Genomic DNA, 26,529 nt, shown 5'->3' with positions numbered 1-26,529 from the left:
TTTTACTCATGCATCCAGCCTCAAAATCCGTGGGTCCAGGAGAAGGAGTGAGTGCGACTGCTCTCTACAGCAGCATAGCGGCCATCTTGCCCCTCCTAAATATCCATAAATCTTTTAAGGGACATAAAGGAAGTGCATGCATGAAGTTGTTTGCTAAATGGATGGTTAGGTTACTGAAAAGTTGTACTTATACTACAACTTACTAACTAGTACTAAACAATTAGAGGGTACAGGGCTGCAGTAATTACTGAATTTCACTTGCCTATCTGCCCTCAGAGAGAATAAACACTTAGTAGTACATTACATTACTATTAAAAATAGCAAAGAAAGAAAGTCGCATTCATAGAAGTTCACAACAATACATTATTTAAAAGATAAGGATAAGTGAATTGGAACTGTATGTTGTAGTTATCCTGGTCAAGTTGGGAAATTGCATGCATCCAGCCATTCCTCTTATTCGCGGTACTCCTCATCAGGCGCTCTGTCGATCAATCTTGGTGACCAACTGACCACACTGTCCACTGCCTGCCTGGCGGATGCGGAATTGTAGATTGCTATGGTAAGCCTGAGTTAATGTTTTCCCCATCGCACAGGGTAAGTGACGGCCTGTAATTGTCGATGGAAAAACAGAAAAGGATATTAAAATACCCCGGAGGAAAAATATAAGGTACGGTGTGTAGTGCAAAAATAACACTCTCACTTTCAGAGGTGACAGTATTACATACATGCATCATTTCTAAAGTGCCTACTCTGAGTCTCTGTTTCCATGATATTAATTAGCACACAGCAGGCCAGGGCCATGCAGACGGTCAAGGCAGGCACCACTCAGTGAACCAACCTCCATGTAGCATACCTCTTTGACACAGACAGAGAAAGCAGATCTAATTTTATACAGCAAACCACATAGCCGCAATTTTACATGAACCGCTGTCTGGACTCTGGCATAACACTACACTGGATTGACCACTCCATACCACGACTAGACAGACATGTAGTTCTGCTGTGGTTGTTGTTGACTTGCTTACCTGTTTGCCACTCATGAAATAGCCATGGTTCTTCTGTAAATTGACAATAATGATCCATCCATCCCAGTGAGTTACTATGAAGATATTATGTAACTTTGGTCATGACTCATCACATCATCATCATGGTGTTGGCAAACTCAATGGTTTTCATGCAGTCACAGTCTACTATACACACAGTGAGTCCAAGGACATTTTCCATATTAAAAAATGCAACATAGTGGCCCTGCAGTAAAAGTACAATTTGCATTAAACAAGGTAAACAGAGTAGACTTGAGTTACATTTAGTGTGTAAAAGATTAAATAATAACAGAACACATAGGATTCATTTCATGCACAACAAACAAACAGCAATTGCTTTCATCAGAGCCAGACAGCCAGTGTTGTCCACTGCATGCCATCTCATCATTTATTACCTGTTTCACTTTTTGTCAGCATCTTATTCTTAAGTGAAGGGCCACAGGGCAGCCTCTTTTGTCAATTTCAGAAGTAACAGTCAGCATAGTCAGTCATTCCAGTCCCACTTCTTTTGAGGGGACTCGTCTACGAAGCGACAATTTCTTGATTCTGCGTAATCCGGCTATCTGCCTTGAGGGAAATGGATAGGGGGAGTCTGGAGGAGGAGGATAGAGAAGCATGACTGAGTTGTGAACTTGTGAACTTCAGGAATGCAGACAGCGGCACCTTCAATATGGAAATAAGACGAAGACAGTGCTGCTGATGGATTTGTTGTGAATAGAGTTTTGTTGTGCTAAAAGTTGCAAAACAAAGAAAGACACACAGAAATAAAAGTGAAAAAGAACGAAAAAAAAAGAAAAGTAAGTATTTCAAGCCTAGGTGTCAGGGAAGTAGAGCTCGTCCTCAAACTCTGTGAATTGAAACAGGAGTAGGTCAGCTAAAATGTAAATGTAAATGTTTTTGTACTTGTATAGCGCACAGCTCCCCGCAGTGGGTTTCCCGTCGCTTGTACGAATACCGCAAGGGAACCCTTCCTGGCTTTCCCTGTGAAGTGTCCACTCCAGGGCACCCCCATGGTGCAGACCAGGCATCCCTCGCATTGTGGGGGCCGTTGTGGAGACTAAGCAAGCTATTGCCCAGAGTTGCAGCGTGGGACCCATGCTCAGAATAGGCACTGAGGCGAGAATATCCAGTCAGGGGAATTAATGAGCCTGAGACCGGCCGGGGCAGGAATCAAACCCTGGTCCCTGGCCAGAGCTCTGCATCGAGGTCTGCCTGCTCTAACCATTGAGCCACACTTCTCCACTAACAGTAACAGAGAAGAACTTCCGTCACCTAAGTCGGCGTCCTCTTCTTCCTGCGTGGATTCACGTATTTTGTAATCTGGTGATATGAAGTACTGATTCATCTTGATCATCGTTAACCTCTCCACATTTTTGGGTGAGAGGCGGGTCCTTTTTGAAGTTACAATGGCACCAGAAGCACTGAAAACACGGTCAAAAGACACGCTTGCGAGTGGGCAAGACAAATCATTTATAGCCAGCTTGGTGATCAGTGGCCATTGAGGCCTTTTCCCATACGAATACACCAATGGGTTCTGATCAAAGAAGATCTCTGTTGGGTCATCCAGTTAGGCCTGCACCATCCACTCAAGGTCCTACAGGGGTGCTCCACTTTGCGTACCATCTGTTGCCTTTGCATCAACACTGGAACAAGCAAACCCTTGATGAGTTATCCAATCCGCTTCCGACAATATTATGGCTAGTCCTGGTGCAGGTGATGATGATATGGTTGCTGGTGTCGGTAACGGCTCTGAGGGAAAGTGACTGCCTTCGGCCACAGAAGTGGACCTTGACGCCGGATGGCCTGCTGCTTCAGAAGTACTTGTGGTGGTTCCTTCAATTTCCTGCCGCTCTTTTTCAAACCGAGTGGCTGACAGAGCTAGCCAATGTTTGTACTTGGAAACATCTGCTTCAGTAAAAGGAATGATTGTATTGCTGGCCAGTGCCTTTTTGTACCGTGGATCCAGAATAGTGACACAAATGTAATGTTGTTCTGAATGTATTGCTTTAAGCCTTGCATTGTCAACTAGGCGGCTTAATAAGCTCTCCGCCAACTGATATGCGACTTGTTTTTCAGCATCAACTCGGAACGTTGAAGACACCGCCTTCAGTTGGACTTCTAGCATGCGCAACAATGAGATAGCTTTGGCCAAAGTACAGTCCTCCCTGCTGACTTCACGGGTGAAGACCTCCAAAGGACAAAGCATGTCTGCCAGGTTTTTAACTAGGCCCCATTCCTCTACCTCTAGCCTCATGTCTTTCATAGAAGCAGCTCGTGCGTGAAAGACATACTCATTGATTACGAAGTACTGCTCAAACAGACGCTCCAGCATGTAGAAGGTTGAGTTCCAACGTGTTGCCACCTCCTGGATGTGTCCTCTGACTGGCACTCTACGGTCAGGTTGAATGATCCTCAGCTGCTTCAGGGCCTTAAAAGAATGGCTGAAATGTGTGCAGATTCTTCGGCAGGTGGTCAGTAACTTGCTCACTGTGTTTTCTTTTTTCAAGAAATCTTGAACAATAATGTTAATGCTGTGCGCCAAACACGGCACTCTGAAATAGCCACCATCAGCCATGGCCTTACCTATATTACTGCCATTATCCTGGGAAACATAACCAATCATGCGGCCATGCAAAGACCTTACTGTTAAACTCCTCCAAAATGTTTACTGCAGTATGAGATTTCTCTATGGCAACCATGGCTACTGTTGCATGTTTCCGAGTAGCTTGAAAAATTGTGACACTATTAACACCTGTAGCTATCTTCTCTCTAACCCCCACAAAAGAGATCCTGTGTGCAGTGATGCACATGTAATCAATGGCCTGGCAACTGGTCCACATGTCTGTTGTCAGGTGGATAGTGTGAACAGCACTCTTCTGCAAAGCTGCCCCAATCACGTCCAGTACATCTTGATGTACTGCTGGAACGGCAACTCTAGCAAAATAGGACCGGCTAGGAACCTTCCATTTAGGGCAGGCTGTTGCCACAAATTCTAGAAAACCCACCCCTTCCATGAAAGAAAAAGGGAAAAGGTCCAGTACTAACATTTTAGCCAGCATTGCATTATACACACGTGCTGTTGGGTGGTTGCATTCAAATGGCACCTCTGACCAAAACATGCTTTTAATGGTGGTTTGGACCATTTTCATATGTGATGATGATCCAGACTTCTTCTTCATTGATGTACTTTTTCGCATTGGTGTCTCTACCAGACTCTTACTGTGCCTCCTAGATGTTGCTGGGGTAGAGTGTGTGGGCGCTACCACTGCAGTGCTGCTGCCAGGGGTACTGTGTGTTCCAGAAAAAATGTCTCTCACTTCTTTACTTCCCCCCTGCATGTTCATCTCCTCGTCATCACCAGATTCAATATCAATGGCTACATTTGGATTTGTACTTTTGGCTTTCCGGATGTTAATTAGGTGCGCCTCCCACTGGATGCTGTGGTGTTTTTGGAGATGACCTCTCTGGCCTCCGGTACCATAGTTGGTACCAAGCTTACCCCGAGTAACTACTTGTTTACAAATCGAACAAATAACATGGTTTTCCACGTTTTTGCTAATACTAAAGAAGTCTCAAACTGGGGAGTTGAGAATTCTGGTGGTGGTGAAGGTGCCACTTTCAATGCCAGATGAAGCGTAGTATGGGCGTGGCAGAATTTTCTCTGTTGTGCACTTACAGCACCACTACTTGAGGTAATGGAGGTCGATCTCGATGGAGGTCCCTGCTGGCCCTTCTGAAGAGAAAATATGGAAGCTGTAGATCGTGTTGGTGTAGTAGTTACCAGTGTTGGTGGTGGTACCAGTGCCAAGCCCACATCCAGCGCAGCATTTCGGGATAGGGTAAAAATGTTTGTCTGCAGCATGCCCTCTGGGGTTGGAGTGACGACTGTGATGACTGGGTCGTCATCGTCAGACTCTTCATCAGCAGCAGCAGAATACACCACTTCTACTTCTTCATCGTCATCACCCATAACCGAAAGCCTTGCGGGAACCTTCCTTTTACCTAACTTTGTCTGCTCATGGCGTGCCTCCCACTCAGACTGAATTGGTGGGTGCCAATCAAGATCTAGATCATCAGAATGAAGGGGGCTTGAAGAAGAAGTTGTACTAGTAGCCCTCTTTTACCTTGATGGGGATCTGGAAGACAATGGATCATCAGGAGTGGCTTGCTCGGCTGATACCTCCGCATAAATCTTGATTTCCTCATGTGCCGCTACTTCTGGAGGAACAAGCATTGTGGGCAGTTGTGCCTCTCCTTGTGCCTCTCCTTGTGCCTCTCCTTGTGTCTCTCCTTGCGCCTCTCCTTGCGCCTCTCCTTGCGCCTCTCCTTGTTGCACCTGTGGTTGTCGTTGGGGCTGTGGCTGAACACTCGTCAGATGAGTTACACCTTGCATTACTCATGGGCTTTGGCCTAACTTGGCGTGGTGGTGCTGAGACCAATGAAGCGGGGTGCTGCTCCCAGGTTGGTCCCCGGCGGACACTGCTACTGCAGGCGTAGTATTTTTTCCCCCCAAAAAAGTGGTAAGTGGCGCCACTTGCTTCTTCTGCTCCTTCTTCCTGGCAGTGGCACTGGCAACTTTCTTGGTAGAGGAGCTACGGCCACCTTTCTTTGGGCCCATCTTTTTCAGATGTCAGAACAGCAGGACACAGTTGCACGAGTTGCAGAGTTGTCTGTGGCCACACGTGAGGTCACATGACGTTGTGCGCACACCACCGCAGGACTTCTTCCTGGCACTACAACAAGTGATGATGATGAGAATGATTCCTGGTTCTCAGTCTTTGTGCACCTAAAAGCAAAGAAGCCAGAGGAACATCAGTTAAATAATTGCAGCATATGTCGTGCTTCAATTAATACTATTGCAACTAGGCATTTATTATTATTAACACAACACACCCAAAATAAAAATTGCAATTCTAATCAAAAAAGGATGTTTAAATTAATAGAAGAGAGACCACACAGAGAAAGTTGTTTCATGCACCCATTCAGATAACCCTAGGCCTACTGGCCGGCAACCGCAAGCTTGCCGGCCTATGGCAAAAACAGCCAGGCCTCAATATGCCCCCCCACCCACATGGTCAGGCCCTGGACCAGGCCCCAACAACAGCCAAAAAATCAAAATACACACAAAAATCACCCCAATCCAATGCCATCAATGCCCTAAATTATCTTTAAATTCAAGAGACCCCACAGAAAGACTTGGTCAATGCACCACTGACTACCCCTGCGCATAATGGATGAAAGCAAGGCAGACTGGGTGTAGGCCTATGGCACCAAGCACACTGCCTGGCTTCAAAATGGCCCCTAGACCCCCACCCACATGGCCAGGCCCTGGACCAGGCCTCAAAATGGCCCCCACCCACATGGTAAGGCCCTGCACCAGGCCTCAACATGGCCCCCACCCACATGGCCAGGCCCTGGACCAGGCCTCAAAATTGCCCCTACCCACATGGCTAGGCCCTGGACCAAGCCCCAACAATACCCAAAAATTCGAAATACACACACAAATCACCCCAATCCAATGCCATCCATGCCCTAAATGGTGTTTAAATTCAAGAGACCCCACAGAAAGACTTGGTCCATGCATCACTGACTACCCCTGGGCATAATGGATGAAAGCAAGGCAGTCTGGGTGCAGGCCTATGGCACAAAGCACACTGCTTGGCTTCAAAATGGCCCCTAGAACCCCACCCACATGGCCAGGCTCAGGACCAGGCCCCAAAAGCACCCAAAAAATCGAAATACACACAAAAATCACCCCAATCCAATGCCATCCATGCCCTAAATGATGTTTAAATTAAAGAGACGCCACAGAAAGACTTTGTCCATGCACCACTGACTACCCCTGGGCATAATGGATGAAAGCAAGGCAGACTGGGTGCAGGCCTATGGCACAAAGCACACCTCCTGGCTTCAAAATGGCCCTTAGACCCCCACCCACATGGCCAGGCCCTGGACCAGACCTCAAAATGGCACCCACCCACAAGCAAACGAAAAATCGCCAACTAGCGAATTGGGGATTTTTGGGCAAATTTGCGAGATTCGCAGACATCGAAATTGCCAAAAATCCGCAAATTCCGCGAGCGGAACGAATTTTCCACCCATGCTTAGGTGGTATTTGGAAGGCCTATGAATATTTAGGGAATTCCTAAGCCACACCCCATAGATGATGTACCATGGGTTTTGATGAGTGACTACCTATCACAGTTGACTGACAGTTTGATTTCTATCTATCAACAGGTTCGAGAAGCTCTTCCTGACAGGTCCACAGGTGAGACCCATGGACTCCGGCCTGGAGATTCTGTAATGGTCAGAGTATTTCAGAGGTCGAGCAGCTTGGAGCCCAGGTGGCAAGGGCCGGAGCAGGTGCTCCTCGGGACGAGAACTGCAGTTCGAGTGATGAACAAGAAGAACTGGATTCACTCAACGCATTATAAGAATGTGCCGTCTACCTTGGTGGAACCTGCTGCCCTGATCGGCCATTGAGAGATTTTCAATATGGAGAAAGGCCAAGTTGTATCACCTGGAGAACCTGCGGAAATCTTCTCGGACCACACGATCTCTGGTCTAGCCCGATATCAACTTTGACCACAGAAAGAACCTTCATTGTTGGAAAAGACTGGTTGAGCTACCATCCTGGGTTAGTGAAAAGGAACTGAAGTGGCAAGGGGGGAATCGGTTCTGCATAGTGACACCCATCTTGACCCTCAGCAAAGAAACCAATGGCTGCCCAGGACTTTAGAGCGCCAACGATTTTTGAAATTTCAACCAGTGGGATGGATATGTCGAAGGAGAGAATGTCAACTGATGCCAGAATGTGTAATAGAAAAACTATGTGCATTACTGGATTTGTTGTCACTGTGGTTGCTATGGCAGTGATAACTTGGGTTGTAGAGGAAGTGCCTCCTGCTCAACAATTGCTGACTGCCACTACTCCAGTACCAATTGAGCACCACTATTTTACTCTCCCAGACCATGAGCAGAAGCATAGACAATCCTATTTGAACAACACGTTCATCCAGGTGTTACATCATACTCATAATGCTGTGAACACTACTGACAGTTGGGTATGTAGGATGATACCTGCTCACCAGAAGAAGAGTGGAACACCTTTCATTCCTCTTCCCTTCTCCCATAATGGTTCTTGTCAAGCCTGGTTTTCACTTCTAATCCCTTCTGAAAGAGCTAACATTACCAGTATGGCTGCAGGGGGAATAATGTAAAACAGAAAGGGAGGACTCCTCTAAGATCCAATCTAGGGACGAGGAGAGAGGGGAACAGAAGAAAACAAGGTGGTCCCTCTTGCTTACTCAAGAAAAGAGGATAGCACTTTAGAGCGCCAACATGTTCCGCCATGAACTAAGAACTGTCTCCTACAAATTGAACTAGAGGATGACAACACGAGTCCGTTTCTTTTAATAAAAAGTAAGTTCATAGCACATCCCAAGCTACATAATCATCCTGGTAACCAGAATAGCGTTAAACCATCTCCACTGCTGCATTACAATTAGATACCTAATGTTTCATGGTGCAGCTATCACGAGAACTGTCCATGTAGCTCATGAGATCTACTAGCCATCGTTGTTGGTGCCACATTGTTTTTCGATTGTTGTCCTAAATATGTTCCTAAAACCACCGCTCATTAGAAATTAAATGTATTTGAGAGAAAGTTGCCCCTTTGCTATAATAACAGATAATGTTTTTTCAAGAACTAGAGAAGCTGCAAAAAATAGCAACGGGTTGATCAATGTATAGAGTTTAGGATTAGTAAAAGAAATATGTGGTGTTAATTTATTGTTTCTCTATTGCATAGAACCCTGTCCTGATGAAGGTGTCTACTTAAGAACCAAAACGCTGCGTCGACAACTTGGTTTTTTAACAATTGTTTTTAATATTTTGTATTGTGTATACGTGAGAGATGTACATTATTTTTGTATGATGTTGACACTCTTTTTTAATATTCTATTGTGGCACAGTTATTTGATGTTTGAAATTGTAAGAAATTCTTTTAATAAATTACTGAGACATTTTAACTTGAATTGTTGATCTTTATAATTTGCTAAAAACATTTATGAGTGGCTTTAATTGTTAAGATCTCGTGAGTTACAGTGGCATCATATAAGCAAGTGCTATCCTCTTTTCTTGAGTAAGCAAGAGGGACCACCTTGTTTTCTTCTGCAGGGGGAATAAACTATGATCTCAATAAAGTGTGTTATCCGCATGAAGATGGTAATCCACAGGCTGAAGGAACTAAATGGGAGTGGGAGGAGTACCGACCTGGAAATATTTCTAAGCCTTATGTTTTCCCAAATATGCGAACTACCAAGGGTAATGGACCTTTTGTAATATGTGTTAATGGAGCCCGAGCAGACTTGTGTATAAACAGTGTGGGGAGAATCCAAGTAGAAAGAAGTGAATGTACTCTAGTTTTGACCATTGAAGGTGTCAATAATAGCAGTTTCATGTCGTCGCATAACACCTACTTTGTCTGCGGTAACAAAGGATACTGCCATCTACCTGTTGGATGGTCCGGAATCTGCTACATGTCCTTTTTGTTACCACCTGTGTTTCTGGCACCTGCATCATAAAATAAGGGCTATCGGTTGTTTAATGATATTACTAAGAACAGATACAGGAGGACAATAAGTAATGATGAGGTGGACCAGACTAACACTGCACTACAGCAATATGATGATTTCAATCCGGGACTATCTCTTCTTTGTTGATGCTGCCTTAAACAGTACAAAGATCAGACGTTTGACTCGTGAAGTGGAAGCTGTGACCAGCCAGACAGCTATGGCAGTTGGGAACATTACAGCGGAATTGCAAATTGCAAGGATTGTTGTGCTCTAAAACCGTATGGTCCTAGATGTAGTCTTGGCTGACCAAGGTGGTGCATGCCATATTATTGGAAGTTGCTGCTGCATCTGAGTACCTGACAATGCCCCTCAGTTTTTGATGCAATCTCTAAATTACATAAGATTGCTGCTGAAATCCACCCAGACAATGGCACATGGTCTTTTGGCTATGGGGGTTAATTGTAACTTGGGGTTGGATAGTAGTTACTATCTCATGTATATTATTCTCTGTTCTACTGACATGTTGCTTTTGTATACAATGTGGTTCAATGCTTTGCTCTGCTTGTATTACTGCCGGTACTCCTGCTAAACGAAATGTTGTACAAATGAATGCCCAGAAAATATTAGATAAATAAATCAATAATTTAATGTGAATTGATATACAAGATGTATACAAGGACTATCCTAGATCATAAATGTCTTCAGCTAATGTTAAAAGGGTCGACTGTAGAAAATTGACAGCGATCAGTGTTAGCATTTAGCTGAAGCCATCTTGTTTTCAGCAGCCATTTTGTCTGCCATGTGCTCACAATGTGCTTTTTCCTTTTTCTCTGTCGTTTACCCTTGTGTTCTGATTAGAGGACTAGCTATACTCCGCCACTCTGCACATGCACAGAGGAATCTGTAACTGTTCATACACATGCTTTAGTCTGTAACTCTCAGGTTGATTTTACCGGAGTCAGCAACTGCTATCTCCTTCCTTACTGTTGACTGTGCATTTCTTTATGACTATTTATGTATATAACTCTCCTATATGTGTTTGTACCACCTTCTTTTGAGCTCCTATGTGGGTATAAAAGACCCATGGTTCTTCTACTCCTTGTGCTACTTCATACACTACCGAAGGGTGTTGTGTGAATGTAGTTCCACCTCATGATGTTTATTAAATCTTTTCATTAACCTTTTAGTTTCCGTGCCAACTTCTATTTACTTGTCTGAGGACTTGCGTACAGAGAAGGGCGAACCGCTAGCACTGGTAGGCCTGGCTGAGGCCCACCTCTACAGAAGGGTGGAGGCAGTGAACATCCCTTTTGACACTACAGTGTCAAAACGTGCTTGAGTGTCAAATCCTGCTTGACAGGTCTGCTGGGTGCACATATAACACGTATGGCACACTTACATTTGGAGAGAAGAGGATGCCAACAGAAATCTTGTGGATCCAATCATTTCTGAAGGACTCTGCTTTTGACCTACCAGACGTCTGTCTTTCTTGTAGGTACAGTGGCTGCTTCAAACTGGATTTTAGTGTTACATGTGGGAGGACACTAGTTTTATTATAGTACACTCCCCTCATACATGCCCAGCCCTCAAAGCCCAAGTTTACTGTGGTCAAAGACTTTTACCATCTTGCAAATGGTCAACGTATCTAGGGTTTGTCCATTGGTTAGGCAGTGTCCAAGCTTCATTCCCACTCACTAGCTAGTGTCGGGCATTATTGTGGAACCTCCATGACAACCACTTCAGAACACTTCCTTGACCTGCAAAAGATCCTAAGAAGACTGGACATGCTGTATGTGACCTGAGAGGAGCATTGAAGGACTGGGCCTGCTCCCTCATGTACCCAGTATAAAGAAGTGGACTCCAAGGGTTAAGAGACTGTCCTCCCATCCAAACTATAATGATCCAACAAGCTACAAGAAACCTTCTCCTGGAAGTGCCCAGGTAACCATTGTAAGTAAGTAAGTACTTTATTGTTTAGGTTAATTAAAACCATTACAAAATATGCATTGAAACAAGCCTCCACAAGAGAATTAAAAGAGAGATGTAAAATAACAATGCTTAAAACCAGTCTAAAACAAGGGGGGCATATTGTTCATAGCGGCTGGTTGCAGCCCTTTAATTCCCCTTAGGCAGCTACCTGGCATGTTTGTTTCCATTCTGCTAGTTTCAGGAATATCACCAGCTTTCCATTTAACGGCGGAAGACCAGGATCGAAACAAGCAAGGACTGCTTGTCTGCGTGAGCAGATGCTCAGTTCGTTAAAGGCAGTTTTTAACAGAGCTACTCTCTCCTCATTCAGCCTCGAGCAAGTACATATTAGATGCTCTAAATCTTCGACTCCTGTTCCGCACAGCCGGCATCTGGTCCCATAGTTCGTTCTCAGCCACGGTGGTAAGTGTGGAATGGCAGGTAGGATCCCTAGCCTATGTTTAAAAAATACTTCTTTTGTTTTCCAGCCATATCCCGGACCAAAATATGTTTGGAGCCTCGGAGTTTTGTATGTGCACAGAGCCATCCAGGCGTGACGCCTGTGAGAAAAGGTGGCTTTATCCACCACATGCGAGTGTCTTTTTAGGCTCTTGTTCACTGCGTGCTTAAATTGCGCATGCGATAGGGGAATCTCCCATAGTTCTTTAAGACCTGTGATGATCAGGGACTCCTCTAAATGCTTTTTGACCGGTGTTCTCGAGGAGCTAATCAGGTATTGCCAGAGCTGATGATTCAAGGTGTTTTCTGGAGAATTCCTTATTTGTGCCAGCACTTTATATATGACCCTCTTCGTGCAAGCGTTTGGCTCATCAGACCAAGTTCCAAACAAATCTGTGCTTGTGACGTGTAGGATGGCAGATTAAAGAGAAGTCTGTAGGCCTTTGATATAGTTGTGTCTAAAAGTTTTGCGGCGGTACCTCTTAGAGCCTCAATGCCATACGTGATTGATGACTCTATTTTAGTTTTCGCGACTCAAAGCAGTGGCAGTAGAGTCTCACCTGTCAGGTTGGACTTTAGCTGTTTCAATACCATGGTTATTAACAACCCTTTCCTTTTAATGGCCTCTAATTGGCTTAGATAGCTGCCTCCTTTATCAACTATGATCCCAAGATATTTATATTCCAAGCAGTTGGAGATTACTTTTGTGCCAAGGGACCAGGTGTGCAGCGTTTTGTTCCTAGTTATGGACAAAACTTTAGTCTTGTTGATATTGACTTCTAATAAGTTGTCATCGGCGTATCCATGAAGTGTGTTAATCAGATTTTGAAGACCCACTTTCGTGTAGCTGACCAAGACCACGTCGTCAGCATAAGATATGCTTGGCAGCGCTTTGCCCCCTAGCTGGGGGGCGTGGGTATTGCAAGCCTCTAGTGCGAGTGGCAGGTCATCTGTAAATACATTGAAAAGGGTAGGGGCTAGCACACACCCTTGCTTTAGGCCTTTTGTAGTTGGAATACGCCTAGAAAGGTGCCAGCCGTTCCCAAGCTTTACCTGGACCCACGTGTCCGTATGCAATTCGATCAGGAGACTTAGTAAGGACTAGGCATTGGCGAATTTTGCGAATTTGCAATCCGCGAATTTGCGGATTTGCGAATTCGCAATCCGCAAAATTCTCAAATTTGCGGATTTTTAAATGTTTGCAAGTTCGCGGGTGTTCGCGGGGCACTTTGCGTGTTCGCGGGTGTTCGCGAGGCGCTTTGCGTTTTTTTTTTTGCTGGTTAATCACTGCCACCCTCTCGTTTTTTAAGCCCATCTGCCCTCCGTACCACTCGTTTCTGTGCCCTTCTGCCTCTGCCCCACTCATTTTTTGTCCCCTTCTGCCCTCTGTCCCACTTTTGTGCCCTCCTGCCCTCAGCCCCACTTAGAATGGCGCTGGCAAGCTGCCAGCGCCATTCTAAAATAGCTGCAAATAGCTTCAACAGGAAGCACTAATAGATAAAGTAAAGCAGGTGCTGGAGTTGAAGGTCAAATTAAGTTACACAATCATTAATCACCCAAGTTTGGGGTGATTAATGATTGTGTAACTGAATTTGAGCAGCACCTGCTTTACTTTATCTATTAGAGCTTCCTGTTGAAGCTGACTTTTGTAACTATTTTAGAATGGCTCTGGCAGCTTGCTGGCGCCATTCAAAAAAGAGTTACAAAAGTCAGCTTGAACTTTTGACCCAATCCGTTCCTCTCGCGGATTTTGCGGGAAATTCGCGAATCTCGCGGATTGCGAATTTACCGAAAATCCGCAAAATCCGCGAGCGGAACGGATTTTCCGCCCATGCTTAGTAAGGACGAGGGAATACCCCAAGAGGCCAGTTTCCGTCAGAGGATTCCTCGGTTAACGTTATCAAAGGCCGCCTTAAAGTCCACAAAACAAAAGTGAAGAGCCTGTTTGGTCGCTCTTGCCTTGTCGATAAGTAATGAAATGGACACCAAATTTGTTGTTGTTCCGGTGTCTCTGCAGAATCCCGTTTGGCTAGATGGTGTTAAGCTGTGGTTTGTTGCCCATTCTCGCAACTGGGTCAGTAAGAGGCCCGCAAAATATTTGGCCTCAATGTCTTAGAGTGCAATCAGTCGGTAGTTTTTTGGGAGTGTTCTATCCCCACCTTATAAATCAGGGAAATAATTGAGCCCCTCCATGAGGCAGGAAGGTGCCCCGAGTTAATAACAGACATATAGAGTGGGATCAACGTATCAGCCCAATATTCCGGTTCAAGTTTGAAGAGGTCCGGCGGGATTCCGTTAGTCCCAGCTGCGCCATCTTTTCTACCTTCGGAAATTAATTTCCTAATTAGAACCACAGAAGGTTCAAATTTGGCATCTACACATGGTGAGACTGTTTGTAATGGTCGGCCCTCCAATAGAACCTGAGGTTTGCCTGTTTTTGCAACCTGTTGGTTAAAATGTTCTTCAAGTAAGGATTCCCAAGACGATTTGGTTATATAAGATGTTATGCCATTACTTTTCGGGTTTAACAATTTGTTTATAATGGACCAAAGCTGGGCACTATTGTTGGCCTTGGAAGCATAATGGAGTTTTGCCCAGAAGTCTTCATCGTTGGTTCTTTTGATTCCCCATTTCAACTTTTTGAGTTCAGCACGATGTTTATGAAGCTGTGCTAAAAGTATTCCATCTCCCGGTCTTTTCTTCAGCTGCCTTAAAGATTTATTTATCTCTTTTTTGTGGGATTTCATTGCCATTTTCTTGGTGCCTGAGATCTTCCTTGTGATACCGGGTGCAGATAGTGGAGATAGTGGAAAGTGCCGTACGGTTGTTGAATAAATAGTTGCAAACTCAGTCGTGAATGTTTCCCAGCCTTTCTACTGTTTTGCCAGAAGGGTAGTTTGCGTTGTTTAATTGGCTTTTTGCAGCTTGTAATACATCCACAGTATTTGCTACCAAAGTTTTAATTAGTTTGAGATTTATAGTATGGCTGTCATGCGGTCCCATTGGGTTTGAAAGTATGGCCTCAGGAAGGGCTCCTAGAATGACTTCTTGGGGGCGATGATCGCTGTCAACCTTGTCCCCTAAGTTGAAGCGCAATACATAATGGAACAGTGAGATGGAGACTAAAGTGTAGTCAATTGTAGAGATTGTCTTGCTTGAGATAAATGAGGCTACAGACGGTGGGTCGTCAGGAAATCTTCCATTTAGAGCTCTTAGGCCCATATGTTCCAGATCTTCCAATAACGACTTTGCAAGCTTGGATGTTTTACATTGGCTGCTAAATGCTTGGGTTGGTATATTCCAATGGTATGACTGGGCCTGAATGTCACTGTTTGCAGAATGCATTGATTAAAGTCTCCAGACAAGATTAAGTTTATTGATGTTCCAGTAGTAATAACATGATGTAAATGGTCCGTTAGAAGTTTCCCCTCTTGTCTCTTGTTTTTTGGGTTAATATAAGTGTTGGTCAGTTGGATCTCTTTCTTTTTCCCCGCAAAGTTAAGTGATATCTCTACTGTGTTTGTGGCCGGGGAATTAGTGGTTAGAGCCCGTGCATTATCAATAGTTGATATTTTGAGGTAAGTTGCTAGGCCTCCTGACAAACAACCAAACTTGCTTTTCCTTATTGCTGCGGAATGGTAGCAGGTGTAACCCTCTAAATGAACTGGCTCTTCCAGCCGTGTCTCCTGGAGAAGGATGGTATCGAATGATTTCACGTATTGAAGGAAAACAATACCCGATGCTTTGTTATTAAGCCCGTTTATGTTCCACGAGCATAATTTCAGGTGCTGTGCGTCTGTGTGCAGAACAGGCTCTGTTGGATAACCTTGTCATTGAGGATTTACTATTGTATTACTTATTCTGAAAAGCTGATGTTCAATCGTGCGATACGAGTTGGCGGACCTTGAGGTATTCGCCACAGGTGACGCCTGAGCTGCTTTTGGAGAACGACCCAGAGCGTCCCTCAGCACAGACCTTGTCATTGAAATTGTGTTAGGTGGTTGCTGCTTGGGCCTCTCAAGCAGGGGCAACGGGTATCCTGTGTTATAGTAAACAACTGTGTTGATCCCCCATGCTTTGTGGAGACCTTGCTCTTCGAGGATTTTATCAGCAATTTCAGGCGAAATCCATGTAGCTTTTGTCGCCTCATTCCCATCCAACCTGTCAGTTCTTATGAATTCTATAGAAAGCAGGTCCGCTGAAGATAAATCGTTTAGCGCTGGTATGGTGTTATGTAGTCGTAACAGATTCCTTCTGTTTAGGATGTCAAATGTGCCCTTTGATTGGTACTCAGGAGTGAAAAGGATGCTAGTCGGAAGCTTTTAATGAACATGCATCGGAACAGTTGTCTGGTTGTTAGGGACTTGAGTTCTTAGATTGTTATAGTCAGACTCGGGCAAAAAAACAATAGGATTGTCTCCAGAAAGAAAAGTTAATGGAACAGGCACAGAAGGAGCTGTGGTGGTGCTTGCTACAATGGAAGTAAGCTTAGTTTGGGGGGTCAGGGGCCGTGGTTCCGTCATTTCTGTGGGGCGGGACCTTTCGCAGAGGGACATGGTTGGATCATCCTGTGCAGGCGCGATGATCTGATTTGACTGTACCATTCCAGGCTGAAATGTTCGAAGTGAAGTGAAGGGGATCCCATCGATCGCTTTGTTAAGGACATGCTTGTCCATCATCTTCTGCTTCTCGATGTTCTCGCCAGGTGAGGCTCTGCCGTCCTCCAACGTGGCAGCCCCTGTATTTACTATCACATGTACTCCGTTGGAGGAAGGACTGGGGCTTTTTGAAAGTGGATCGCTACTAAGATTGCCTACTGTGTTAGGTCCCATGACCTTCTGTTCAGGTCTTTTTCCTTGTTGAAAGAGTGGATAAACTTCTGGCATACTTGTTAATGTTAGTTTTTTCCGGCCTTTCCTTTTCTGCTGATGTCGCCCTTTCGCATTGAAGGGCGGCTTGTTGTCATTTGGGGGAGGAGTGGAACAAGTTGACATGTGAGCCGGTTCCGGCACCAAAGACCCAGACGGCGACACCAGTAAAGCTTTTCCAGAGGGGTTTGATGTATTTGGCCCTCCTGTTGGTACTGCATGGAGGGCTGTTTCAGCCGGATTGATGCACTGAGGCCTTGCGATTGTCCCTTTCGGCAGCCCTTCAATTAAACAAGATTCAATTTCTGGAAGTACTGCAAGTTTGTCAATAATGGGACCGCAACTACATGCCAACTTTGCCTCCTGCTGAGCTCTACTGATCAACGAGTTTAACTGGCCGAGTTTGTCGTCTATCCGCCCGACAAAGACAGCCAAGGTGTCAAGTAGGGTCAGCTGTAAATCCATTTGATCAGATTGGAAATGGAGAGTATCAACAGTTTGTTGCATAGGGTTGAGCAAGATGTCCCATGTGTTTGATACTTCTGTCACTTTGGATCTTGTTGGTAGCCTCATACCAGTGGCCCCTTTGTTGGGAGTTGAAGACAGTGAAGACTTCAGTAAGGAGGTTGAATTTGAGAAAATGCCTTCCTGGATTGTGCCCCGTTCGGCGGCCTGAATTTTGCTGATTGATTCCACTAATGGCAGAGATGGATTAATGCCCTTGGACGGGATGTATGCAGCAACTAGATCGGCCCATTCTTGAGAGCCCAAAAAGGTTGTATTGGTGAGGCCATCACTCCCAAGGTGTGGTGAGTTTGCCACACCCTCCTAGCAATGGCCTGGCTGGTCTTGTACATATCCTTCGGGGGCTGTGAGTGGGGGCTTTTGCTGTCCAGTTGCCCTATGTGACTGTTTTCTGCAGTCGGCAGGTTGTTTAAGTTTCCTGGACCATCGCTGCTTAGGCTACTTGCCATTGTAAGACCTCGCTGCCACTGCTGATGATAAAATTGGGCGGAGGATGCTTTTGTGTCTGAGTAATTTCACATGGAGACAAGACTGTTAGTCCATGCGGAGAGTTGAGATCCGTAACAGAGGAGGATGAATGGAGAACAGACGTGGCCCCCCTGTCTCCCGCCGGGGGCACTGATGGTGTGCACGTGGCCATGTAAGAAGACTTCCCGTCAGCCGAAGCCCCTGTTTCTCTCGCTGTCGCTGTGCTCAGTACAGGTTGGTCGACTAATATAGGAGAATGAGGTGAAGTATGACTAGCTTGGTCCAAGGATTGAACAGTATACAGATCAACCCTAGATAGGGGAAGAAGTGAATCCTGGAGGCCCGGAATTTTCCCACTGGTCGAAAAAATGGTGGAGAATGGATCCTTCAAAAAGTTGAATTTTGATGTAATATTCGGTTGTCGAAGAGTAGGACGAGGAATCGCTGCTGGTGAGACTTGATCGCTAGACGTACTATGTTCTCCTTGGGGGCTGCCTTCTTTAGCGATTTCTGTTTCATTAGTGCTCGATGCGATCTCCAGCGTTGCTTTCAACTTGTTTTTGGTTCTAGGCTTCGGCTTGGTCTCGAGCTGGACCCTTTTCATGCCTGACCTCATACTGAGTTTGATGGATCACTGCGGGGATGTCAGAAATCAAAAGTCAAAAGTCAGAAGTGATCGCACACCACTCCAGAGGGAGTAGGGGGACAGAATTTTATGGTGCTAGCTGACCTGTAGATCGATATATTTGTCCTGTGGTTTAGAGATAAGTGATTCACAATGAGCTGCAGGGGCTGCTTTAATTTTAATAGCTGGCAGGCTGTTGTTAGGTGCAGAATCCAGAGTAAAGATAATCCGACAATAAGGGGGATTTGGAAAGACCACTGACCTCCCCTTTGCTGATGCGTCGTCGATAGTAGTATCTAGAAGGTCTAGGGAATCAGCTGCCTACTCCATGAATCACGGTGGGAGTCGCGTTTGGGGACCCGCAGTCGTCTCCGGTCCTTTCCGCCGCTGCACTCACCTCTGTTCAACTCCACTCCCCCAACTCTGCTGCAGCAATAGCTCCGGTTGCAGGTCCAAGCAGGTTCAAAGCAGGTTCAATGCCGGTCCAATGCCGGCTCACAGGATCCCCGTAGCTTTTCCCCAGTCACCAGGCGTGTTCAGCGAGACCAGCTGATCAAGACCAGGCAATGCAGACCAATGTGCTCCCACGCCGTGCCACACAGTTACCCGCTGGTGATTCCGCACGGCTTTGCACCCCCTGGAGTTCAACCAACTTCATCCAGAATCCAGTGGAGAAAGGGGTGGACAGATATGCTCCGGGCGTAGGACACCGGACGCAGTGACCTGGCGAGCCCCGAACAGTTCTCTCACTGCTGCACCGTCGCTCACACTTGAAGAACCCAAAACTGATGGCAGCACCTTGGCCCGGCACAGTACAGCGCAGGCCCGCTTTTGTTCCAGGACCAGGAACAGGTACGGGACCGGAGCAAGAGCCAAGTCCTCTCTCGGCTCTCACAGCTGCTCAGTTCACTGCAGCGGCAGCGCGGCGCGACTCGGCTCAGCCGCTCAAGAACTGTGAAGGAGGTGCCAGCAGCGAGCCTGACTCCAAAGTGCCCCCGACTCCAGCAATTTCCCGGTGGACTCCGACGGGCTTCAACGGCTCGCACGGACAAAACTGAGCCGGCAGCTTGTTTCTCGTTTCTCGTTAACCTGTTCGACCAGAATGGCGTTCTGGAATCACAGCTCTCTGGTGCTCTCTGGCGGTCACCAGCTCCAACTGAGGAAAGAGTTGTAACCATTGGAAACTGGCCCTGGACAGGACCACTGTTGTTGGCCTCTGCCTGACACCCTGTGTTGGCTTTAGTTTCTAGATGGTGAAATCTTTGACCAGGAGGAACCTGGTTGATATATCTGACCTGCACACGAATATAGTAAGCCTCAAATTATCCCTAGGTCTCTTTCTTTTATGTTTTCATTGTTACCTCCCTTCCACATACCTTTCAAAATCTCATTTGTTACACGCTGGGCCATCCTTTCTTAACTTTCCAAGACCTCCCTTTTCCCCATTCACATTAAGATCCTTCTGCCACCGACCAGAGCAATGCCAATAAAAAAAAAAAACTATGGCCAAACACATTTGAGACGGCCATGAAAACCCACTTGGTCCATCTAGAGGACAAATCTTTTGGAATATCCATTACTCCTATCAAACACAAAGCCTTCCACCACTAACTAATCCAGCTCTCCAACCTAATTGTCAAAAATGTGATTTATGTTCTACAGGTCAGTGACAATTTCTGTGTCTTTGTCCTTGTTGAATTTCCCAACAATCATGACTCATCAACGTTTCTAACTGTAATTCCCAAAAATGCTGATAATATTAGCTTTGTAATGTCCTGATTTAAATAGATTAAAATACATAAGTAAAAGTTATATGATCAATGTGCTTGGAAGTAACAAGGTGTTTTTGTAATGGGTTCACCAACTGTATGAGCCATATGGGTTAAAGGTTTTTATAGGGCAAGGATCAAAAGTGTCATGCCGGGCCCCGCATTCTATAAGAACTTGTGTCTTAGCTTAAAATACTGCCTTCACAGAAAGGGAAAGCCCAGCATCTCCAGTATCCAGCTTCATCTGATGATTTTAGCCACAGTAGCTGCCACAAATATACAGAGCAGGAGTGCAACAAAATGTATAGATTAATTTTCAAGTAATATGAGCCTTGACAATTAGAGGTGCATAATGTCCCTCTGACCCCCTTCTGATGTACCTGATGTCAGCCCGTTTAGCAAATGTGACTGGTAGATACCTAAAACATGGGCAGACGTTGTCAGTTAGCTTGTTGAAGAAGTTACTGATGCTGTTTTACAAAGAAATCTCCAGGAGGATGTGGCCCTCGTCCCTCAGTGGATGGGGTCACAATGCAAGCACTTTGTTAATGTGAATGCTAGGATGGTCGTCTGCAGTTCCATGAAGGCCTCCACCCCAACCTACACAAATGTTTTCAAGGAGTCACAAGCTGATTACTGCCTCAATCATTTTCAGGAGGCGGTTGGATTTCAATTTTATCTTAAATATTTCAGTGTGAATTTTTGGACCATCACTCAAACAGCAAAGTGAGATGCTTATAACAAATTCAGTGTAAACATCATGCTGAGAGTATCCTCTTTTCTGCATAAACCGCAGATTGGCAAGTTGTTCCCAAAAACATAGGTCTCTAAATCTAGTGATTTGTGTTTATAAGACGGTCCATGAAACATTGTATTACATTTATCCCAAATTCTTCATCGTTACATTCCTACTTGAGACCTACATTCTGCCAATCAGTTTTCTTGCTACATCTGTACCACAAAATGCCATATCCAGAAAACAGTCCTACAGCATGCTGGAGCTCCTGTTCAAGACAGTCCTTATGGTACACCTAGTCAAAATTGAACTGGAAAACAGCAGATATCCCCTCTCAAACCCAAACTTTTTCTCCTCCTCCCAATCCTTTGACATTCACCTCCACCATACCCATAGTTGCTTATTTCAGTAAACAATAAAACACTACAGATATAAATTTACTTGGAGTGTTTCTTTGGCCTAATTGTGTTAATTTGGGGATGCATTGCTCGAATGTGAATTTACTTTGAAAAAACAAAGGCAAGTGGCATTTGGCAAAACAGGAATAGTTGGTTTAATTAACACTGCACAGGGAGTACAGCACACAGAAATAGGACTGACTCAACGTACAATCAATTTGAGCGCCAATATATACATTTCCACGAGCATCATAAAACAATTCATAGATCCTTTTTAGGAAGAGGAATGTGGGCCTAGTCATGTAGTTATAAATTACTCTCACCTGATAACAAAGGCAGATGGGCCTCAACATTGTGTGGTCACAATGAGTGCCAGTGGATAACTTGTCCAGATGTCCAGCATGGGGAGCACGTGATCACTGCGTTTGCTGGGTCCTGATTGGCTGAGTGTTCCTAACTTCATTTGCATCTAATTTTATGGAGTTTTGGGAACGGGCGCCCCTCCGGCCACATGTTCTTTAATGGGACCAATTTCCCAGGATCAGTGTAGTGCCCCCGCTTATTTGTGGGATTAATCTGGATTTTTCGTGTTACTTGTCACCTCACTTGTGTTCTGTAAATCAGTTGCCTCAGGGCTAAGTTGCAGGGCCTGCCTGGCCATGTATTTCTGACTTGGGGTTGATGGAGAGGTCACATTGGGTGATTTTGACAACAGCGATTAGATTTCATTTTTATGCACACATGTATCATTGATTACATCAACATCAATATAACCATTTCCCCCTCTAGTTGAATTTTTAACTACATAATTTACCCTATACCTCATGGCATCCACATTATTGGGACTTGTCATGCTTCAGTTTTACTATTACATTACTATTACAGCTTCCCTAGTTACTTGTATTCTACCCAATTTGAAATTTGAGGACTATGTTTTTACAGCAGGAAGCCCCCACTTGTAGGAAAATACACAAAAAAAATATGAATATGAGAATGGGCAGCACTGATGTGCACAAACCAGTAACCACCGGGGGAGCCAGGAAAACCAATGTGTTGGAAAACAAGGCAGCATCTGTGAGGCCTACATAAATAACATGATTACATTTGTCCTTCACTGGGGACGAAACACCCAATTGTAGCGCCTGACTCTCAGAGGGTAGCTTTGCAGAGTAGTCTGAGGATTACTCAAGGGAGGTGGTGTGGGCTAGTAATAGCCATTACAGGTGCACAGCAATAACACTCAATAATTGATTGTCCAGTCTGCACTTTGCTTTATAAAAGTAAGAATACATTTATTAAACACACACACTACTCAATACTATGCACCAATTTACATCATCTAGCCCCGAATGCAGTTAGTTGAACATCACCTGGCGTGCGGGCCCTGAACACTGGCACCAGCCCAGTGGCAACCCACCCCATTATCTCAACAAGCATTTAAAATAGGTAACCCTGCCTTGGTGACACACAACCTTGACTGAGCATTTCCTACTGACCATGAAGTATACACTTTTACATCTTAAGGGCTAGCATTCTAGGTTCTTCACCTAAGGAAAGCAACAAGAATAAATGTTTAAGCATCACTTTAAAATGACAGTACTCATCACATTTGTGGATCATTAGAATACATAGCAATTACAGCCCCCAAAGACATCACAGATGAAAGCACAGGATTATGCATATACAGTCAGACACCCTAGCAGGATTGTCTGGCAACATAATACCACGGTGCTTTAGACAACCACTTAGACAGGTACCTCACATTACACATTTCAGTCCCTCTAAAAGAAATAACGTTAGTAAATAAATTTCTGGTGCAATTACACCTCTTCACCTCCAGGGGATGCCCTTCTCCAGACATCCCCAGCTCAGCCTTTCACTGCTTGATGCACTTCTCAGTATACCCCCAGCTGTAGAACGAAAGTTCCAGCCCAGGAGGTGTTCACTTGTGCTGAGCCCTTGAGGGGTTAATATTTTAGGTCCCCAAGAAACTTAGTGAGGGACTTTTCTTCATACTGGGGGGAGACTGCGTTTCTCCAGCAGCTTCTCCGGCACCTTTGCACCTGTGTGGTGGTGACCCCATTCTCCTGGGGCCACCACAAGCAGGGAAAAGCTGGCTTTCCCTTGCAGGCCGGTCCTGGCCTGCAAGGCATTATGGGACTTCTTGCATTTTTGAACAGCGGCTCTCCCATTGCTCTGGGGAGAGCCACGATGTGGGCCTCTGGCCGCTGGGGACTTCCGTTGGAGGGTCCTGTCCCACCCGTACCCCAGGTAAGTGCTACAGCTTGGGGAGCCCAACCCCGGCCGCTCATGTCCATTTTTGGGGGCCCGGTCCCACCGAGGCCCCTCGCACCTACTCGTTCTTCGGGCCCGAAGATGGAGTCCCGGGCCCCAGAGTCTTCAATATGGGGGGGGATGGTGCTCGTTCTTTTAAAAGACGAAAGGACTAACCTCTGTAGTGGCATGAGGGGTAATAAGGTATAACCAACATTTTTCTCTTAATGAGTTCTTTCAACTTCCTCCCATCTTGATCAAATCAGACACATAACCCTTCAACACTCTATTGAAGCGTTTGACCTGTCCATTCTCATGTGGTTCGTATATTGAGATAGTGTGGTGTCTGATATTGTGACATTTTAGGAAATCTTTCATTTCTAAAGCGGTAAGTTGCATCCCATTGTCAGTCACCAGGACTGAAGGGCAACTCTCTCTGGAGAAAGCTTCTTTGAAAAGTTCTATAACCATGTTGGTGGAGGAGTTAGAAACAAATTTCGCCTCTGGCCATTTGAAATGGTAGTCAACAAGTACAAATGCGTAGAGAAATCATGTGGTAGACACATGAAGGGGCCAGAGATATCGAAAGCCACTTTTTTCCAAGGTTCATCTGGCCACTCTGAACTTTTTAACAGAGGTACGTTAAGTCTCATCATTTTCTCGCAACTCATGCAAAAAACACATTCTCTGACCATACGATCAACAAAACGATCTAACCCTGGCCACCAGGAATAATTTCAGACCAAACGTTTCATGGCATATATGCCAGGATGGGATTTGTGTGCCAACTCTAGGATCAATTTTCGTACTCGGAAGGGTGGTACACATTTCCCATTTTTGTACATTAATTCTCCCTCTAACTCCAATTCTTCAGACACTTTGAACATGGACATGAGAGCAGACAAATTCTTTTTGTTTGGCCATCGCTTAAGAATGTACTCCTTGACACTCTTTAGATAACCTGTGCTCACCCCCTCGGTAGCTTGGCACGAGCAGTCAAGGCTTATCAAAGGCAATGTGTAAAGTGTTTGTACCAACACTCACAGTAACACAGTGAAAACACCACAAACTGACTCCACAACAGTTTAGAAAAATAGAGGTATTTACTCTAAACTACACAAGACCCAAACAACAAAAATCCAACATACACAGTTCAAGATTATGCTTTCAAAAGAGTTTTTAAAGTTGCGATAAAATAATCCACAGTTGCGTGAAAAGTTCACAGTTGCGTCACGTTGAGCCAACCGTACCTTTAAATGCAACAAAGTTCCAAAACAGAAGCTGGTGCGTTGGAAAACAAGCGATGCGTCACTCCTGAGACCTTGGGGAGGCGATACGACAAGCCCGCTGGATGTAGCAGGCGTGTTGCGGTGACTCTGGTCTGCATGGGGAGGGATGCGATACCTTGTATGGATTCCGGTGCGGAGGTTCCGTAGAGAAAAAGCTTGCAAAGGCACAATGCGATGATCTTTGGGGCTGCAATGATCTCCGGGGCGACGATGCGCGGGCGAGCGGTGATCTTCCTCTCGCAGCTCCTCGATGCGATGGCTCTGCGACGACACTCACAGCGACGTGATGCGGTCCGCAAGCAAGCGGTGCGGCGATCTCACCCAGCGACGACAGGCTCTGCGATGACACTCGCAGTGATGGTAATCTTCCCGCACGTGTCTGGTGCGTCCCGAAAAAATGAAAGATCGAACTACTCTGGCAGCGGCAACAGGCGCTGCGACGATCTAGACCTTCACAACTGCAGGAATTTCCTAGCACTGACGGGGTGCTCTCCGCAAGCGAACGAGCGATGCGACAAAACTTGCCGAAAGTCTTTAAAAGCTTGGTTTCCAGCTTCCCAACCCAGTTACAACTTCCAGAGGCACCACAACTGGCCCAAGCACTCTAGGAAGGACAGAACTCTCTCAGCAGAGTTCATGGAATCTGGGGATGAAGTCCTTTTGTTCCTGGGACTTCTTAACAGGGAGCCAGCTCTTCTCAGGCCCTTGGAGATTCCTTCAGGCAAGGGGACACAGCACCAAAAGCAAAGTCCTTTCCCTCTCCTTGGCAGCTGAGCAACAGCAGGTCAATCCAGCAGAGCAACAGCAAGACAGGCTTCCTTCTTCAGTTTCAGCTTTCTCCTTGGCAGAGGTTCCTTCTTGATTCCAGGATTATCTAATTTTCTGTAGTCAGGGGTCCTGTACTTATACCCCTAAAAGTCTTTGATCCCTTTGTGCAGGAGGGCTCTGAACACAGTGTGAACCAGTTCTGGGTGTTCCTTGAGCACTTTGTTTTCCTGGCCTCTCCTTACCTTTCAGGGAGAGGGGCAGGGTCGTCAGCCGCCCAGCAGGAGGTGGAGCCAGCATTGTAGAAAGCAGGTACAGCCCTATTCAGGCCCAGGTGCTATCCCCTCCCACTACTCAAGATGCAGATGCAGTCATTCAGCCTAGGGCTGACTCAGCCAGCCTCCTGGGGGCTCCCAGCCCCTGTCAATATCAAACCTGACAGACAATTCACAAACAGGCCAAGGCACACAGAAAGGTCAGCAAAGTGCTGTTCTAAGACACAGGATTTAAAAACAACCTTTCCTAAAAGATATGTTATTAAATTCTGAGTTCAGGGATACCAGACTTGTATGTCCTATCTTGCTCCTACGGGAAGATGAGCTGGTAGCCACTGTAGCTGGCATTCCTCATGATAGCCTATGGGGCAAGATAGCCTTACAATAGTGAAAAACGAAAATGGCTCTAATTCACTACCAGAGCATGTCACCTGCACAAGTACATGCTCTACCTTTCACATACACTGCACCCTGCCCAAGGGGGTACCTTT

This window comes from Lissotriton vulgaris, chromosome 3_1 (assembly GCF_964263255.1).
Source record: "Lissotriton vulgaris chromosome 3_1, aLisVul1.2, whole genome shotgun sequence".
NCBI classification, from domain to species: Eukaryota; Metazoa; Chordata; class Amphibia; order Caudata; family Salamandridae; genus Lissotriton; species Lissotriton vulgaris.
Note: the sequence above shows the minus strand (reverse complement) of the source record.